This window comes from Chiloscyllium punctatum, chromosome 3 (assembly GCF_047496795.1).
Source record: "Chiloscyllium punctatum isolate Juve2018m chromosome 3, sChiPun1.3, whole genome shotgun sequence".
Classification (NCBI taxonomy): domain Eukaryota; kingdom Metazoa; phylum Chordata; class Chondrichthyes; order Orectolobiformes; family Hemiscylliidae; genus Chiloscyllium; species Chiloscyllium punctatum.
In genome coordinates, this window is record NC_092741.1 from 40880197 (window position 1) to 40891252 (window position 11056).

Consider the following 11056-nt stretch of genomic DNA (forward strand, 5'->3'; position numbering starts at 1 on the left):
CCCAGAGCTCAAGGCAAGTATATTCTAGTGAAAACCAAGGATAGCAAGGATAGGAAGAGCCAGCCTTGGATAAAGAAAGAAAAGATAGATTATGAAAGCAAACTAACACAGAATATAAAATCAGGGAGGAAAAGTTTTTAATAAATACATGCATATAAAATGGAAAAGTGGGGCGAAAGTGGACTAAAGTCCCTTGCAGGATGCGAAAGAGAAATTAACATTGGATAATGCCGAAACGACCAAGGCCTTGAATAACTACTTGTCTCAGTCTTCACAGTGGAAGATATGTCTATCATGCCAAGGAATGAGGTTAAGGATACAATGGGAGGTGAGGACCTCAATTCAATTGTTATCACTAAAGGGTAGTGTTGAGCAAACCTGAGGGTCTAAAGGTAAATAAGTCCACTGGTCCTGACTGAATACATCCCTGGATGCTGAAAGAAATGACAGACGTTTAGAAGATGTGTTAGTGATAATTTATCAAAATCCATTGGATTCTGGGCAGGTCCTGGTGGACCTGAAGACAGCAAATGTCACACCGATGTTTAAAAAAGGGTGCTGGCATAAGGCAGGTAACTATAGACCAGTTATATTAACATCTGTAGTAGGGAAAATGCTGAAGACTATCAAGAAAGAAGAAATAGCGAAACATCTGGACAGAAAAGGTTTCTATCAGGTGGATGCAGCTTGGATTCCAGAAGGGAAGGTTGTGTTTGACAAACACATTGGAGTTTTGAGGATTTAACATTCGGGGGTGGGGGGGTTTGAAGAGAACCAGTGGATGCGGTATACTTGGATTTCCAGAAGGCATTCAATAAAGTGCCACACCTTCGATTCATCCATTAGAATGCATGGAGTTGTGGGGAATGTACTAGCATGGATAGAGGACTGGTTAACCAAGAGACAGCAGCGAGTCAGGATAAATGGCGGTTTCTATGGTTGAAGATCAGTGGTGAGCAGTCAGGGTGGGTGTTGGGCCCACAGCTATTCAGGATAGGTATAAAGAATTTGGAAGAGGCGACAGTGTAACATATCCAGGTTTCTGATCACAATAAATTTAGTGGAAAGGCAAACTGTGCAGAGGATTTGGAGGGTCTGCAGAGATTTAGATTGGTTGAGTGGGCAACGGTCTGGCAGATGGAGTACAATGTTGGGTTATCCACTTTGTAAGTAAAAAGTGTCAGTCAATAGACAATAAGTGCAGGCGTAGGCCATTCTGCCCTTGGAGCCTGCACCACCATTCAATATGATCATGGCTGATCATCCTTAATCAGTATCCTGTTCCTGCCTTATCTCCCTAACCCTTGATTTCACTATCCTTGAGAGCTTATTCCAACTCTTTCTTAAATGAATCCAGAGACTGGGTCTCCACTGCCCTCTGGGGCAGAGCATTCCACACAGCCACCACACTCTGGGTGAAGACGTTTCTCCTCATCTCTGTTCTAAACGGTCTACCCCGTAGTTTTAAGTTGTGTCCTCTGGTTCGGCACTCACCCCTCAGCGGAAATATGTTTCCTGCCTCCAGAGTGTCCAATCCTTTAATAATCTTAAATGTCTCAACCAGATCCCCTCTCAGTCTTCTAAACTCAAGGGTACACAAGCCCAGTCGCTCAAGTCTTTCAGTGTAAGGTAGTCCTGCCATTCCAGGATTGACCTCGTGAACCTACGCTGCACTCCCTCAATAGCCAGAATGTCTCTCCTCAAATTTGGAGACCAGAACTGCACACAGTACTCCAGGTGTGATCTCACCAGGGCCCTGTACACCTGCAGAAGAACCTCTTTGCTTCTGTACTCAATCCCTCTTGTTATGAAGGCCAGCATGCTATTAGCCTTCTTCACTACCTGCTGTACCTGCATGCTTACCTTCATTGAGTGGTGTACAAGAACCCCCAGATCTCTCTGTACCGCCCCTTTACCTAAATTGACTCCATTTAGGTAGTAAGCTGCCTTCCTGTTCTTGCCACCAAAGTGGATAAGCATCCATTTATCCACATTAAAGTGCATCTGCCATGCATCTGACCACTCACCTAACTTGTCCAGGTCACCCTGTAGTCTCCTAACATCCTCATCACATTTCATCCTGCCACCCACCTTAGTATCATCAGCAAATTTGCTCATGTTATTGCTAATATCATCTTCTATATCATGAACATATATTGTAAAAAGCTGCGGTCCCAGTACTGATCCCTGCGGTACCCCACTGGTCACTGCCTGCCATTCTGAAATAGGAAACAGTAGTGATAAACTGCTCTATCAGCCAACCAACTTTCAATCCAAGTTAGTACTTTGCCTCCAATACCATGTGCCCTAATTTTGCTGACTAACCTCCTATGTGGGACTTTATCAAAAGCTTTCAGAAAGTCCAGGTACACTACATCTACTGGATCTCCCTCGTCCATCTTCAGAGTTACATCCTCAAAAAATTCCAGAAGATTAGTCAAGCACGATTTCCCCTTCATAAATCCATGCTGACTCCGACCTATCCTGTCATACTATCCAGATGTGTCATAATTTCATCCTTTATAATAGACTCCAGCATCTTTCCCACCATGGAGGTCAGACTAACTGGTCTATAATTTCCTGTTTTCTCTCTCTCCCACCTTTCTTAAAAAGTGGTGCAACATTAGCCACCCTCTAATCCGCAGGAACTGATCCCAAATCTATCGAACTCTGGAAAATAATCACCAATGCATCCACGATTTCTCGAGCCACCTCTTTCAGTACCCTGGGATGTAGACCATCAGGCCCCGGGGACTTATCAACCTTCAGACCTAACAGTCTCTCCAACACCAATTCCTGGCAAAAATAAGTTCCCTTCAATTCAGGTCCTTCAGCCACTGTTACCTCAGGGAGATTGCTTGTGTCTTCCCCAGTGAACACAGATCTGAAATACCAATTCAATTCTTCTGCCATTTTTGTTCCCCATAATATATTCCCCGGTTTCTGTCTTCAAGGTCCCAATTTTAGTCTTAAACCATTTTTTTTGCCTTTCACATACCGAAAAAGGCTTTTACTATTCTCCTTTATATTTTTGGCCAATTTGCCTTCGTACCTCATTTTTTCTCTGCATATTTCCTTCTTAGTAATCCTCTGTTGTTCTTTAAAAACTTCCCAGTCCTCAGTTTTCCCACTTATCTTTGCTATGTTATACTTTTTCTCTTTTAACTTTATATGTTTCTTAACTTCCCTCATCAGCCACGGCCACCCATGCCTCCTCCTAGGATCTTTCTTCCTTTTTGGAATGAACTGATCCTGCATCTTCTGCATTATACACAGAAATATCCAACATTGTTCCTCCACTGTCATCCCTGCTAAGGTATTGCACCATTGAACTTTGGCCAGCTCCTCCTTCATAGCTCCAGAGTTCCCTTTATTCAACAGAAATATTGTCACTTCTGATTGTACCCTCTCCCTCTCAAATTGCAGATTGAAGCTTATTGTATTATGGTCACTACTTCCCAATGGCTCCTTCACTTCGAGGTCCCTGATCAATTCTGGTTCATTACACAATACCAGATCCAGAATTGCCTTCTCTGTGGTCGGCTCCAGCTGTTCTAAGAATCCGTTTCGGAGGCACTCCACAAAGTCTCTTTCTTGAGGTCCAATACCATCCTGATTCTCCCATTCTACCTGCATATTGAAATCCCCCATAACAACTGTAGTAACATCTTTGAGACAGGCCAATTTCAGCTCCTGATTCAACTTACACCTGACATCCAGATTACTGTTTGGGGGCCTGTAGATAACTCCCAAGAGGGTCTTTTTACCCTGAGTATTTCTCAGCTCTATCCACACGGACTCAACATCCCCTGATTCTAGGTCCCCCCGAGCAAAGGACTGAATATCATCCCTTACCAACATGGCCACCCCACCCCCTCTGCCTGTCAGTCTGTCCTTACAATAGCATGTGTAGCCTTGAATATTCATTTCCCAGGCCCTGTCCACTTGAAGCCACGTCTCAGTTATCCCAATATCGTACCTGCCAATTTCCAAAAGAGCCTCAAGCTCATCCATCTTATTTCTAATGCTTTGTGCATTCATGTATAGTATTTTTAATTTGTTACTGCCCTCACCCTTTCCATCAACTCCTATTTCACTCAACCTTACAGCATGATCCCTTTTTGAGTTTTCTGCCTCATTGATACAGTTGTCTTTCTTGACTTCCCTTGTTCTAACTTTCCCTTCAAGTTCCATCTTAAACATCCAGTTTGTCCCCTCCCCCCCGCTACTTAGTTTAAATGTAGCTGTGTTGCAGTAGCAAACCTGCCTGCCAGAATGGTGGCCCCTCACCTATTAAGGTGCAAACCGTCTCTCTTGTATAATTTATGCTTACCACAAAACATACCCCAGTGATCCAAGAATTTAAATTCTTGCTTCCTACACCAGTTCCCCAGCCACATGTTCAAGTCCATTATTTCCCTGTTTCTGGCCTCACCAGCCCAAGGAACTGGAAGCAAACCGGAGATAACACCTTGGATGTCCTGCTTTTCAGCCTTCTTCCTAGTTCTCCAAAGTCCAGCTGTAGTATGTTCCTCTTCTTCTTCCCGACATGTATCATCACCTCTGGCTCTTCACCTTCGTCCTTGAGGATTTCCTGCTCTGTCTGTGATGTCTTTAACCCTGGCACCAGGAAGGCAACACACCATCCTGAAGTTCCGTCTGCTGCCACAAAAATCCCGGTCAGTTCCTCACTATAGAGTCCCCTATTACCACGGCTCTGTGCGATGTCTGACTCTTCCGCTCTGCCTCTGTACCAACCTTTGACTGACAGATCTGGCCGCCTTGCGGACTGGCAGTGTCATCTGTCTCCAAAAGATTCAACTTGTTCCTGACAGGTACTTCCCCCGGGGTGTCTTGCACCTGTCTCCTCACTGCCTTCCTCATCGTCGGGGCTCTTCTGGTATGATTGGTGTAGTAACCTTGCTGAAGGTCTTGTCCAGAAAGATCTCGTTCTCTCGGATGAGCCTAAGGTCCTCGAGTTCTTTCATCAGTGCTGCAATATGCTCTGTCAGTAGCTGAATGTGCGCACACTTTCCACACTTATACAAGCCAGACACACCAGAGTTGTTGACCTCCCACATCAAGCACATAGCACACTGAACCAGCTTGGCAGTCATGTCTTCACCCTCTTCAACTGTGGTGTAATCACTTCACTCAACCTCCTTGTCAAAGACTCCTGAGTTAAAGCCTCATTCTTCAATCCATAGGAGCTTCCTTGGACCCTCTTTTTGGAGCAAGTCTGTGGACTTTTAATTTAGATTAGAGGAGGAGGGAGGGAGGGAGGCCGGGAGACCCTACTTTGTAGGACCTGGGGTCTAGAACACACCCACTCAAATAACAATCACTTACCTTCCCGACCAGCTTTGCGCTCAAGACTTCACTTCCGCCCAGCACCCGCTGCTCTCTGATGCAAATACCTGAGTATTATTTAAGTGGCAGATGGATGTAGGAGTGCTTGTACATGAATCGCTACAAGTTGATTTGCAGGTGTAACAGGTAATCACGAAGGCGAACAGAATATTGACTTTCACTGCTAGTAGGACTGAATTTAAGAGTGGGAGGCTCTGCTGCAATTGTACAAAGTGTGATGAGGTTGCACCCTGAGTATTGCGCACTCTGGTCTCCTTACTTGAGGAAAGGTATATTGGCTTTGGAGGCAGTGCAGAGAAAGTTCACCAGGTTGACTCCAGAGATGACGGGGCTACCCTATGAGAGGTTGAGCTGCCTGGGACTCTACTTGCTAGAATTAGAAGAATGAGAAGGGATCTTATAGAAACATATAAAATTATGAAAGGGATAGATAAGATAGAGGTGGGCAAGTTGCTTCCACAGGTGAGTCAAGATTAGCGAGATGTGGGTGTACTGTACCTTTACGAGTTAAAAGCTGGTAGAGCTACCCGACAGCACTAAGTGTTCTCAATAAGGTAACATTAACACTTGGTCAAAAGGTAAATTAGCTGGCTGCCTGGAAACAATAAAATAGATTGGAATTAGGCCAATCAGTTTAAATTATACCCCCCAAAACACCAAACACCAATCCAATTTGGATTGAGTACACTGACAATCTTAAAAGCCAATTACAATCAGATGCTTTGGAGGGATAAGACTGGGGAAAATTGAACAGTTAAGAGAACAGCCATGCCAACTACATCTGCACACTGCCCAGAAAAGGTAACTTTATCGGTCAGTGACCTGTGAAGCAGGATCCCCAAGGAAAAAAGACTGAAATACAGAGAAGAATGAAAGCTGCCTGGTTTTTGGCATAAGACATTTTATTTTGTAAATTGTAATCTGGAGTTTTATGAGACTAGTATTATAGAAGGAAAGGCAAGAGAGAGGTTAGAGGAAGGACTTGTAAATAGTTGTTAGTTAACTATTCTCTGTTATACATTAAGAAATAAAGTTGTTAATTTTTACTTTAAATAGTACTTGGCCACTAATTTTTACAGATTAGTGCACAGGATAAATCCTTTCTGCGTTGCTGGTTTTAAATTAAGCAGAAGGGTTTAGCCTGTGTCATAAGCTTTAGGACAAAGATGAGGAGGAACTGCTTTTCCCCAGACAGAGAAAAATCTATGGAATTCTCTGCCCAAGGAAGCAGTAGAGACACCTTTGTTAAATATATTAAAGTTAGATGGAAGGGGTTTTGCATGGTAGGGGAATTAAGGGTTATGGGGTTAATGCAAGTAGGAGCAGCTGAAACGACAGATAGATTAGCCATGATCTTAATGGCGGAGCAGGCTTGATGGACCAAATGGCCTACTCCTGCTTCTATTACTATGATACCATATTTCCAATGAGGTGTCAAGTTGAAGCTCCATTTACTGATCAGGTGCACGTAAAAAATCTCATGGCACTATTCTGGAGAACAGGAGTCATTCCCAATTTCCTGACAAATATTTATCCCTCAATTAATATAATACAGAATCTGATCTTTGTCATGTCAACTATATTCATGATAAAATATTATCAGAATATGGACAATAGTCTGCAAAACTGAGAACCAAAGAATAACAATCTTGCATGACAACAAACAAGTTCAGCACCCATCAGCTAAGAGATCAATACACCAATGAAAAAAGTTTTTCTAAGGAAGATACCAAATTATATTGATGTAAAGAGAGATCTCTCACTAGACAACACTGAATAGGGGGTAAAATTGAAGTCAAAATTCATAACGAGTAGACTTAAGAGGCCACCTAGACTGTTGCTGTTCCTGATATATTCTCAATTTCAGTAGACAAGAGGAAACTAATGCTCTCAAATTAATTCTTAGAGTCATAAATAATCAACGCTTACAAAAGTTGCAACCCCTTTTCCCAAATTACCTGAAATTTAAAACAAAGGAAAAACTACACTTAAGCAGGTCAAAATGTTATTAATCAAAACTATTCCAAAATAGAAATTGCCAGCAATTTGTTGATAAATTTGTTTTGGACACCAACATTTTCTGGTGAAAACCACAATGGAAAGACCAGGAAACTATGTTACAAAGGAAGATTATAACTAAGGAAAATTCTGTGCCTTGATGACCAAAATAAAATTGGTAACATGTCTTGTTTCCCTCAGTGAATAGCTTTTTTTAATCTAATATCTGGGAACACCATGACGTGGTTCAGATCAACTAGAGATATACATCAACTGGTAGGTTTGGTAGCAATGAGGAGATACTGAGAATGTATTAAAAATATTAAGTTTCAGTCTTTCCCAAAGCTCTGGATGTGAGGAGATTACGCTCCATAGAATTGCATGATGCAGAGGTTGAACACAAACCCTGGAGAGCCATTACACTGTCTATATAATTTCCTAGAACATAAGATAATAGTTCTCCCTCAATCCTTACAAAGGCTAGTTTTCTTTTCAAAATTACCTAAAAAGCGAGCTGATAACCTTCAAAGATTTAACTGGTTGAATGTATGAAATAGGTGTCAGCCTAGACCATCAGTATTTTGTTATACCATTCCACAAGCTGTTGGCTAATATTCTCCAACTGCACCTCCTATACGATTACTACAACCTCACAGCACGAGGGACACGGGTCCCATTATAGTGTAGGGTGACTTCATGGAGTCCCCCATGTCAGCATGAGTTTCGCCAGATGTTCCCCACATTCCAGAAGTGTGCGGTTTAGGTGGACCAGCCATGCTAAATTACAGGTTTACATAAATAGAGCACAAGAAAGTGAGGACTGCAGATGTTGGAGATCAGAGTTAAGAGCGTGCTGCTGGGAAAGCACAGCAAGTCAGGCAGCATCCGAGGAGCATCCAAATCGACGTTTTGGGCATAAGCCCTTCATTTGGAACGAAGCTTAGAGTGGGGGCGGGGCGTGGTTAATGAATGGGATGCTTTTCAGAGTCAGTGCAGACTCAAACATCTCTTTCAACATTGTAGGGATTCTATAATTCTGTGAATATCCTTGGAAAGTACTGGGTGATTCCAGGAAATGGGGAATCTCATCTTGCTGAAGACATACAAAGATAACAAAATTCAGCATCAGCACTAACGGTTCATAGTTAGAGTCAACTTAGAGTCTCTCTGGTATATACTGACCAAGTTGGAGAAGTTCATTTGGTAAAGTGCAGAACGCATTGAGCTATTTTGTTGGGAAGGCACAGAAGCAAAGCCAAGAGTGCACAAGCCTCCTACAATTCCTCCATCTGATTCTCCAAACACCCCTTGCCCCATCAGGCATGGTTTACAGATTTTACAGTGGAGTTTGTCAATGTAAGGGTATTTCAGAACAGCCCCGAAGTTCATTAAGAGGTGGTGATACTAGATTTCATATTAAGATAGGATTCTAGAGTGCCTTATGGCATAGTGGTAGTATATCTACAACTGAACCAGAAGGTTTGGGCTCAAAACACATCAGTTCCAGGCAAATGTAATGAAATCACTCAACATTTCTTGAAAAAAGCCAAAGAGACAGGTTCTAATAAGGGTTCTGTGGCACAGTGGCAATGTGCCTACCTGAGCCAGGAAGGCCAGGTTCACATCCCACATGCTCTGAAAGCTTGTGAAAATACAAAACAGGCTGGTTAAAATTATCTTGAGAGCAGAGTTTGTCGAATTCTATGGCATGGTGGTAGTGCTCCTACCCCTGGACCAGGAGGCTCAGGGTTCAAGCCCCACCTGCTCCAGGGGTGTGTAATAACACCTTTGAACAGGCTGCTATAATTAGAAAGCAGGACTTTCGGGATCTTGCAGCATATTGGCAGTATTACTGCCTCTGGGCCAGAAGGTCCAGATTCATGCTCCATCTGCCTCAGACACATCTAAACAGTTTGATTAAAAGAGAAGCTGGATTCTGGCTGATTAAGTAAGTCGATAGTGGGTTATTTAGAAAATAGCCAGATTGAGATTTGTTAACTTGGTGGTGGGTTGGCTTCTGGATAGGGAAAAGTAATGATGTCTGTGCTGAATTGCAGTTCACCATAAAGCTCTTGTAAGTCTTTGGCTACTCAAATATTGGTCTGTTAAACAGGACTTATTAGCCATTTCAGGACCCATTAAAGCAGAGTGGAAACAAAGTCACCTTAAGGCCCAGGGACTGCCTCAGAGAAGACAGGGAAACCAGACTTGCTACATGTAAAGTTAGGCAGAGTTTTAGCTGACCCCACATTCAGATGTTAGAACTTTGAGACCACCCAGGAGTGCATTAAAACATTCACAGGCAAAGCAAAAAGGAGGTTGGATGAGCTGAAACTTGGGCAATGTTAAGTGCATGGAAACACAATTCAGTGAAAGCATAAATGAGCAGTGCAAAGAGTTGGAATGAGAAACCATTTCAATTTATTCTGATCAAATACAAGAGGAACAGTTCTACCATGCTACCTAACAGTGGCCAGGTAGTGGAGGAAGATGGCATGGTCAACAGTGTCAAAGTTTGCAGTGAGATCAAGAGGAACAAGGTGAAAATATTTTTCTTTCTCAAGCACATTAGATACCACTTGGAACTTTAGAGATGACATGGGGTAAATTCAGAAGAAAACGCATACAAACAACGGTCAGTAGAACAGAAAAGAATTAAGGGGTTATACCTGCATTTAAGGATGATCCTGCAAAGATGAGCAATTTCAGATGACAATAGAAAATGGTGTTTCTTAAGTGGTCCATTCAAATCTGGCAGTGACTGGTTAAACGAGGGGGCAAGACCTTAATTTCCTGAAGTACACTAGTGAGCCAGATTGAGTGTTCGTGACAAACTATGCTAGTTTGAAGGTCATCATTACTGAGACAGTTATGAACTGAACTTAAACTGCGCCTGCCATCATACTGGAATTTAAATCCTCATTTACAGAACTTCAGCTTGGCACTGTAGATTTCAAGTCCAGAGGCACGAGGCCAAAATTAGCAGTATTGATATTTCAAAAGATTGAATGCTGTGAGAGTTTTGAGAAGATTTGTAGTTCAGGTTGAGGTTCTGGATGTAGGTTTGCTCGCTGAGCTGGAAGGTTCATTTCCAGGCCAACTGAAGATGTTACCTACAAGGGGTAACGAAATGTCTGGAAATGAACCTCCCAGCTCAGCACGAAAACCTATGTCCATTGAGTGCTAATTTTGGGGGGGGGGCAAGAAGTGTGATGTGAATTTTAAAATCAGAATGTTACCCATCTGAAGGCAGTGCAAGGAGGTAAGCATAGGTGAGATAGGGAACAAAGACACGATCACTCAAGGTTCAGATGATTTCAAATTTAGAGGAGGAGACCTGCCATGAGAATGTTACAAAAGGCAAGCCTAAAACAAAGCATGAGTGAGTGTTTAGGTAATCTTAATGATAGTACAGCATGAGATCAGAAGCTTATCTTAGGATCATACATAACATCTAGCTTACAAAGACTGGCTTAATTTCAAACTACTACAAGGGAAAGGGAAGAGTAATTAGAGAACAAGAGTTTTGAAATAGGGCTGAAAACAATGCCTTCTGTCTGTAGACTTAATTCTAAAAAATTTTTCTGTAAATTCAATAATGAATGTCAGTTTAATAAGAATGAAATAGAGGGCATGTCTCATTGTGTATGTATAGTGCACATCTACTTCAATGACAAAGCTGCTCTGG